Source organism: Salmo trutta, chromosome 29 (genome assembly GCF_901001165.1).
Source record: "Salmo trutta chromosome 29, fSalTru1.1, whole genome shotgun sequence".
NCBI classification, from domain to species: domain Eukaryota; kingdom Metazoa; phylum Chordata; class Actinopteri; order Salmoniformes; family Salmonidae; genus Salmo; species Salmo trutta.
The window spans coordinates 4,241,968-4,251,671 of record NC_042985.1 but is presented as its reverse complement, the minus strand read 5'-3'; the positions used below and the strand labels follow the sequence as shown (position 1 = coordinate 4,251,671).

The 9,704-nt window shown below is 47.0% G+C and overlaps 1 non-coding gene across 1 annotated transcript; it reads right to left on the bottom strand.

Moving 5' to 3' along the window:
• Positions 1–6,313: 6,313 nt before the first annotated feature.
• Positions 6,314–6,385, bottom strand: trnag-ucc (transfer RNA glycine (anticodon UCC)). The gene has a single exon. It is a non-coding gene; the product is annotated as a tRNA-Gly (tRNA).
• Between the last annotated feature and the right edge of the window lie 3,319 nt (positions 6,386–9,704).

The window sequence follows — 9,704 nt, the reverse complement described above, 5'->3', positions numbered from 1 at the left end:
AACAGCCATGGCACCTTAACACCCAGGGCTCTCTGTACATTTCCTCCTACCACTGCAGCTAGACTGTGACAGACAGCAACAGTTGCCGGCTAGCTTCCTAACTATTTTGTTCTCACAGGGTCTGCAACAGATGGGGAGGCGGGCGGTGAGGCGCAAAGTAGAGAGATGTAAAATGGAGGTGACAATCCCAGAGAAGGCTGAGACATTTGCCACCGAGACTGACTGAGACTGACTGGGGGAGATCCTTTAAAACCCTCAGTGCCTCAAGGACATAACCCCCTGCTCCCCTTCTCCTCTCTCTCCCACAGTCAAGTGCAGAGGGGTGTGTCCTCTTCAGCTTCCTTTTAAGGCCATGGTGTGAGGGCGATCAGGGTCCATCCAACCTCAGGATGTAGAAAGCTCTGCCGTGAGGCCGTGGTGATGCCAGAGATAGGGATGTATGAATCCGGCTTCTCCAGCCGCTGTACATATGCCTTTAGGAAGGAGGGGGAAAGAGTGAGAAAGAAATATGTCGTGACAGAGAGGGAAAGAGAGTTAACATGTATGTTTTGTGCTTAGCGCCAGACACCCTGTGCTCTTGGATGCAGAGTCAGACAGAATGTTCATTCCAAAGTTCTGCAATAGGGCCAGGAACAGTTGAACATTTCCATGTAAAATGTTATTTCCAATTTAGCAACAATGTCTGTTGGAGCTACAAGTATTGACAAGGCCTGGAACCATCCAATGGTTGTATTGCATCAGTTCCAACCAGTGTATACTCTAAAAGGCTGTATTCCCAAAAGGATGGACTTACAGGGCACTATGAGAGGATGTCAAACAAACCTCTGCTTCTCCCATCCCCCAGACCAGTAAAAGTCCTCCTGTCCTGTTCACAGCATGGGCTGGGCCTTCCAGAGAATGTGCTTTATATCACCAGTAATTGCTTGTGATTCTCCCTCTTGACTTCAAAGGCAGGGTGCACGGCAGCTCAGGGGTCAAAGGCGAGACCGTTGCCCAAACGCCCCCCAATTTCCTGTTGCCGTCTGGCTTGCTCTCTGAGCAGGAAGAGGAAGAGGGATCTGAGGCGAAGGCCGTGAACTCTGGGGCTGTCTGACCAGACAGAGCTCCATACTTCCCTGTCTGTCGGTTTATCTGTCGGTTTATCTCTCTATTTATCTCTCTGCTTATCTGTCCATCTGTCTTTCTGTCTGTTGGTCCAGCAGGTAGCCTAGTGGTTAGAGCATTGGGCCAGTAACCAGCAGGTAGCCTAGTGGTTAGAGCGTTGGGCCAGTAACCAGCAGGTAGTCTAGTGGTTAGAGCATTGGGCTAGTAACCAGCAGGTAGCCTAGTGGTTAGAGTGTTGGATCAGTAACCAGCAGGTAGCCTAGTGGTTAGAGTGTTGGGTCAGTAACCAGCAGGTAGCCTAGTGGTTAGAGCATTGGGCTAGTAACCAGCAGGTAGCCTAGTGGTTAGAGTGTTGGATCAGTAACCAGCAGGTAGCCTAGTGGTTAGAGCGTTGGGTCAGTAACCAGCAGGTAGCCTAGTGGTTAGAGTGTTGGGTCAGTAACCAGCAGGTAGCCTAGTGGTTAGAGTGTTGGGTCAGTAACCAGCAGGTAGCCTAGTGTTTAAAGCGTTGGGCCAGTAACCAGCAGGTAGCCTAGTGGTTAGAGTGTTGGGTCAGTAACCAGCAGGTAGTCTAGTGGTTAAAGCATTGGGCCAGTAACCAGCAAGTAGCCTAGTGGTTAGAGCATTGGGCCAGTAACCAGCAGGTAGCCTAGTGGTTAGAGCATTGGGCCAGTAACCAGCAGGTAGCCTAGTGGTTAGAGCGTTGGGTCAGTAACCAGCAGGTAGCCTAGTGGTTAGAGTGTTGGGTCAGTAACCAGCAGGTAGCCTAGTGGTTAGAGCATTGGGTCAGTAACCAGCAGGTAGCCTAGTGGTTAGAGCATTGGGCCAGTAACCAGCAGGTAGCCTAGTGGTTAGAGCGTTGGGTCAGTAACCAGCAGGTAGCCTAGTGGTTAGAGCGTTGGGTCAGTAACCAGCAGGTAGCCTAGTGGTTAAAGCATTGGGCCAGTAAACAGCAGGTAGCCTGGTGTTTAAAGCGTTGGGCCAGTAACCAGCAGGTAGCCTAGTGGTTAAAGCATTGGGTCAGTAACCAGCAGGTAGCCTAGTGGTTAAAGCATTGGACCAGTAACCAGCAGGTAGCCTAGTGTTTAAAGCGTTGGGCCAGTAACCAGCAGGTAGCCTAGTGGTTAGAGCGTTGGGCCAGTAACCAGCAGGTAGCCTAGTGGTTAGAGCGTTGGGCCAGTAACCAGCAGGTTGCCTAGTGGTTAGAGCGTTGGGCCAGTAACCAGCAGGTAGCCTAGTGGTTAGAGCATTGGGCTAGTAACCAGCAGGTAGCCTAGTGGTTAGAGTGTTGGATCAGTAACCAGCAGGTAGCCTAGTGGTTAGAGTGTTGGGTCAGTAACCAGCAGGTAGCCTAGTGGTTAGAGTGTTGGGTTAGTAACCAGCAGGTAGCCTAGTGGTTAGAGCATTGGGCCAGTAACCAGCAGGTAGCCTAGTGGTTAGAGCATTGGGCCAGTAACCAGCAGGTAGCCTAGTGGTTAGAGCGTTGGGCCAGTAACCAGCAGGTAGTCTAGTGGTTAGAGCATTGGGCTAGTAACCAGCAGGTAGCCTAGTGGTTAGAGTGTTGGATCAGTAACCAGCAGGTAGCCTAGTGGTTAGAGTGTTGGGTCAGTAACCAGCAGGTAGCCTAGTGGTTAGAGCATTGGGCTAGTAACCAGCAGGTAGCCTAGTGGTTAGAGTGTTGGATCAGTAACCAGCAGGTAGCCTAGTGGTTAGAGTGTTGGGTCAGTAACCAGCAGGTAGCCTAGTGGTTAGAGTGTTGGGTCAGTAACCAGCAGGTAGTCTAGTGGTTAAAGCATTGGGCCAGTAACCAGCAAGTAGCCTAGTGGTTAGAGCATTGGGCCAGTAACCAGCAGGTAGCCTAGTGGTTAGAGCATTGGGCCAGTAACCAGCAGGTAGCCTAGTGGTTAGAGCGTTGGGTCAGTAACCAGCAGGTAGCCTAGTGGTTAGAGCGTTGGGTCAGTAACCAGCAGGTAGCCTAGTGGTTAAAGCATTGGGCCAGTAAACAGCAGGTAGCCTGGTGTTTAAAGCGTTGGGCCAGTAACCAGCAGGTAGCCTAGTGGTTAAAGCATTGGGTCAGTAACCAGCAGGTAGCCTAGTGGTTAAAGCATTGGACCAGTAACCAGCAGGTAGCCTAGTGTTTAAAGCGTTGGGCCAGTAACCAGCAGGTAGCCTAGTGGTTAGAGCGTTGGGCCAGTAACCAGCAGGTAGCCTAGTGGTTAGAGCGTTGGGCCAGTAACCAGCAGGTTGCCTAGTGGTTAGAGCGTTGGGCCAGTAACCAGCAGGTTGCCTAGTGGTTAGAGCGTTGGGCCAGTAACCAGCAGGTTGCCTAGTGTTTAAAGCGTTGGGCCAGTAACTGGAAGGTTGCTGGATCAAATCACTGAGTTGACACGATAAAAATGTGTTGTTTTGCCCCTGGACAAGGCAGTTAACCTGTTCCTAGGCTGCCCTTGTAAATAAGAATTTGTTCTTAACCGAATTTCCTAGTTAAATTAAAAATACAAATTATATGGTGTGGGGTGCATTTTCCTGACACGGTTTAGGTCCGCTTGTAGACTCTATGCCAAGGAGCGTTGAATCTGTTCTGGCAGCTCCTGGTGGCTCAACTCCCTTTTAAGACACGTTATGTTGATGTTTCCTTGATTTTGGTAGATACCTGTATGTGCTTGTGATAAAACTTAGTCAACAGTTATTTTTTATAAACTATTGATCCTCTGTGGCCAAATGATGATTGAGAGCTGGCTCCTGTGGTTAGTGGTTGCAGTAAAAATATATACAGTACATTATATAATATATGCAGTATATATTTCCTTTATTACTATTTTGTATATATATACATTTTTTTCCTTTTGTTATAGTACATACATAATATCCAAACTGAGGCTTAAGAATTGGCTTCCAAATCACTGCAGTGTGCCATGACAATCCTGTGTGTTGAGTTTGTGTACTCAAAGTTACTGGGCCCAGGGGCTTCAGCCCCGGTAAGCCCCTGCATTAATCCAGCCCTGCCTATGGCTCATGGTTGGCTGTAACTCTGTATGTGCTTGGGCCTGGGCTGTTGGGGGGGTTGAGCTAAGAGAGAAAGAGAGAGAGAAGAGGGAGGTAATGTGGAAGCAGCCCCTGAGCTAAATTACACTGCAGCATGGTCCCTCTCAAAGCCGACATCTGGGATTGGCCCTGACAACTGGATGCCGAGCGGCTCTAATTTAGGCAACTTTGTTTCTAACCCTATAATAGAGTCAGTATAGGACCGCAGGGCTGCCACGGGGAGGGCAGGAGGAGACTAGCAACTTCTAGCAAAGTAGAAACAGTCATTTTACTCAGGCTACAGGGCTCTCCTTCAAAAGAGGATATGCACATGTTGTTGTGTTCTTTCTTCTGTTTTCATTGTCTATTTAATCTGAGGATGAAGGTCTACCACTGATCTGCACTATTGGTAGTGACAGAAGAGGAAGTCATTTATTCTGAGTTTTATTTAGAAGCTGTGAGTGTTTGTCTGTTTTCTGAATCAAGGGGAGACCCAACTGTCACCTAGAATTTCAAAAAAGAAAAGACAAGAAACGTTAGATTGTCATTCATCGTCTTTCTTTGAGCAAAGCAGGCGTGTGTAGAGCAGGTATGGCTAGGATGTAACAAAATGGTAACCTGTAATTATACTGGGAACAGCTTCGGTCTGGGCCAGCCCACTCTCCTCAGAGTCGGGGTGTGTTCACAATCACAATGTTCTGCTATGTTGCTGAGGATTTCACAGGTCTGAAAGTACAGGATAAATGTATGAAATGTGGAAATGTACCTATCTTGATCTTCAAAAAGTCTATATGGAGACCACATTGCTGTTACCAATCCAGTCCTGTTGGGTCTGTGAGGGACAAGGCAGAAAGGTAGTCCCCTGTGGATGTGAGTCTGGCCCCTGGCTAAGCATCCCTCCCCCACTGGAAAAACTTGACACATACCTTCACTTCTGAATCCCTTCTCGTTCTGCAACGTGATGGTGGTATGGTGGTGAGCATAGCTGCCTTTCAAGCAGTGAGCAGTTAACCTGAGTTTGCTTCTTGGCCATTGCTGTCTAAAGGCTTTTGTTATAGTACATAAATAATATGCAAACTGAGGCTTAAGAATTGGTTTCCATATCACTGCAGTGTACCATGACAATCCTGTGTGTTGGGTTCGTGTACTCAAGTTTATTTTTATTTGTGTTGTGTGTGTGTGTGTGTGTGTGACGTGTGCATTCTTGTGTGATGTGTGCATATGAGAGAGAGAGGGAGAGGGAGAGAGAGAGGGAGGGAGAGAGGGAGGGAGAGAGGGAGGGAGAGAGGGAGGAGAGGGAGAGAGAGAGGTAGAGAGAGAGAGAGAGGGAGGGAGAGAGGGAGGGAGAGAGGGGAGGGAGAGAGAGAGGGAGAGAGAGAGAGGGAGGAGAGAGAGGGAGAGAGAGAGGGAGAGAGAGAGAGGGATGAGGGGAGAGAGAGAGGGGAGAGGAGAGAGGGAGAGGGAGAGGGAGAGGGAGGAGAGAGAGGGAGAGAGAGAGAGGAGAGAGAGAGGGAGAGAGAGAGGGAGAGAGAGAGGGAGGGAGGAGAGAGGGAGAGGGGAGAGAGAGAGGGAGAGGAGTTGTTATGTATATTGTATGTTAGTCTAGAGCGGGGTTTTCCAAACTATGGTAATTATGATTTGACTCAGAATTTTTACTTTAAATGTATGTCAAATCAAAAAAACATTGATTTCAAAGTTTGACAAACCATACAACTCTATGCACCAGCACTACTTCACAAAAACACATGTACTGGAACAACTGTGCAGATGCAAAGTTTGGTAACAGAATTACAGTAAAATCTCCCTTAGTTTTTTATGTGACCACACTTTCCAAAAACTCTGTTAAATATCTGCTCCTAATTAAGATTCAACTATGACTGCAGAAAGAATGGGGTGTCAGCTATGACATGACACCTTGTTTATTTAACTACGGTAGGTGAAGGGGATTTATATCCGGTAACAGAATTCCATCATGGGTCCCTGATCTGTACTACACAGAAATGCATCAGTATGGATATGAGTGTCATTCTCTTCACGGTGATGTATCTTGCAGAGTTTCAATTCCCACTCAACTCCTACATGTTTTAACGACAACCCATTCAATAGTGCTGTTTGAATGCAGACCGCGTCACTGGGTTTTGAATTTTATTGTGTAAAATCACCATCACCGAAAACTAAAAGCATCTGCGTTGGCCGGGAATCGAACCCGGGTCAACTGCTTGGAAGGCAGCTATGCTCACCACTATACCACCAACGCAAGTGGAGAAAAAGGAATTCAACAGGGGAATTGTAGGTTTGTGTCAAGTATTTCAAGAATAACTCTCTCGCTCTCACTTGGATATTGGACTTTCATGGTGATACCTGCTTATGTATTGAGTCCATTCCACACTGATATGTAGGAAAAAAACACTCCACTGAGATGGAGGAACAAAACACTCCACACTGAGATGGAGGAACAAAACACTCCACACTGAGATGGAGGAACAAAACACTCCACATTGAGATGGAGGAACAAAACACTCCACACTGAGATGGAGGAACAAAACACTCCACATTGAGATGGAGGAACAAAACACTTCACACTGAGATGGAGGAACAAAACACTCCACACTGATATGTAGGAACAAAACACTCCACTGAGATGGAGGAACAAAACACTCCACACTGAGATGGAGGAACAAAACACTCCACACTGAGATGGAGGAACAAAACACTCCACATTGAGATGGAGGAACAAAACACTTCACACTGAGATGGAGGAACAAAACACTCCACTGAGATGGAGGAACAAAACACTCCACTGAGTTGGAGGAACAAAACACGCCACACTGAGTTGGAGGAACAAAACACTCAACACTGAGATGGAGGAACAAAACACTCCACACTGAGATGGAGGAACAAAACACTCCACACTGAGATGGAGGAATAAAACACTCCACACTGAGATGGAGGAACAAAACACTTCACACTGAGATGTAGGAACAAAACACTTCACACTGAGATGTAGGAACAAAACACTCCACACTGAGATGGAGGAACAAAACACTCCACTGAGATGGAGGAACAAAACACTCCACTGATATGGAGGAACAAAACACTCCATTGAGATGGAGGAACAAAACACTCCACACTGATATGGAGGAACAAAACACTCCACACTGAGATGGAGGAACAAAACACTCCACACTGAGTTGGAGGAACAAAACACTCCACACTGAGATGGAGGAACAAAACACTCCACACTGAGATGGAGGAATAAAACACTCCACACTGAGATGGAGGAACAAAGCACTCCACACTGAGATGGAGGAACAAAACACTCCACTGAGATGGAGGAACAAAACACGCCACACTGAGATGGAGGAACAAAACACTCCAAACTGAGATGGAGGAACAAAACACTCCACAATGAGATGGAGGAACAAAACACTCCACTGAGTTGGAGGAACAAAACACTCCACACTGAGATGGAGGAACAAAACACTCCACACTGAGATGGAGGAACAAAACACTCCAAACTGAGATGGAGGAACAAAACACTCCACACTGAGATGGAGGAACAAAACACTCCACACTGAGATGGAGGAACAAAACACTCCACACTGAGATGGAGGAACAAAACACTCCACTGAGATGGAGGAACAAAACACTCCATTGAGATGGAGGAACAAAACACTCCATTGAGATGGAGGAACAAAACACTTCACACTGAGATGGAGGAACAAATCACTCCACACTGAGATGGAGGAACAAAACACTCCACTGAGATGGAGGAACAAAACACTCCACTGAGATGGAGGAACAAAACACTCCACACGGAGATGGAGGAACAAATCACTCCACAATGAGATGGAGGAACAAAACACTCCACTGAGTTGGAGGAACAAAACACTCCACACTGAGATGGAGGAACAAAACACTCCACACTGAGATGGAGGAACAAAACACTCCAAACTGAGATGGAGGAACAAAACACTCCACACTGAGATGGAGGAACAAAACACTCAACACTGAGATGGAGGAACAAAACACTCCACACTGAGATGGAGGAACAAAACACTCCACACTGAGATGGAGGAACAAAACACTCCACTGAGATGGAGGAACAAAACACTCCATTGAGATGGAGGAACAAAACACTCCATTGAGATGGAGGAACAAAACACTTCACACTGAGATGGAGGAACAAATCACTCCACACTGAGATGGAGGAACAAAACACTCCACTGAGATGGAGGAACAAAACACTCCACTGAGATGGAGGAACAAAACACTCCACACGGAGATGGAGGAACAAATCACTCCACACTGAGATGGAGGAACAAAACACTCCACTCTGAGACGGAGGAACAAAACACTCCACTGAGATGGGGGAACAAAACACTCCACACTGAGATGGAGGAACAAAACACTCCACACTGAGATGGAGGAACAAAACACTCCACTGAGATGGAGGAAAAAAACACTCCACACTGAGATGGAGGAACAAAACACTCCACACTGAGATGGAGGAACAAAACACTCCACACTCAGATGGAGGAACAAAACACTTCACACTGAGATGGAGGAGTAAAACACTCCACACTGAGATGGAGGAACAAAACAATTCACACTGAGATGGAGGAACAAAACACTCCACACTGATATGGAGGAACAAAACACTCCACACTGAGATGGAGGAACAAAACACTCCACACTGAGATGGAGGAACAAAACACTCCACACTGAGATGGAGGAACAAACACTCCACTCTGAGATGGAGGAACAAAACTCTCCACACTGAGATGGAGGAACAAACACTCCACTCTGAGATGGAGGAACAAAACACTCCACTCTGAGATGGAGGAACAAAACACTCCCCACTGAGATGGAGGAACAAAACACTCCACACTGAGATGGAGGGACAAAACACTCCACACTGAGATGGAGGAACAAAACACTCCACACTGAGATGGAGGAACAAAACACTCCACTCTGAGATGGAGGAACAAAACACTCCACACTGAGATGGAGGAATAAAACACTCCACACTGAGATGGAGGAACAAAACACTCCACACTGAGATGGAGGAACAAAACACTCCACAATGAGATGGAGGAACAAAACACTCCACACTGAGATGGAGGAACAAAACACTCCACACTGAGATGGAGGAACAAAACACTCCAAACTGAGATGGAGGAACAAAACACTCCACACTGAGATGGAGGAACAAAACACTCCACACTGAGATGGAGGAACAAAACACTCCACACTGAGATGGAGGAACAAAACACTCCACTGAGATGGAGGAACAAAACACTCCATTGAGATGGAGGAACAAAACACTCCATTGAGATGGAGGAACAAAACACTCCATTGAGATGGAGGAACAAAACACTTCACACTGAGATGGAGGAACAAATCACTCCACACTGAGATGGAGGAACAAAACACTCCACTGAGATGGAGGAACAAAACACTCCACTGAGATGGAGGAACAAAACACTCCACACGGAGATGGAGGAACAAATCACTCCACAATGAGATGGAGGAACAAAACACTCCACTGAGTTGGAGGAACAAAACACTCCACA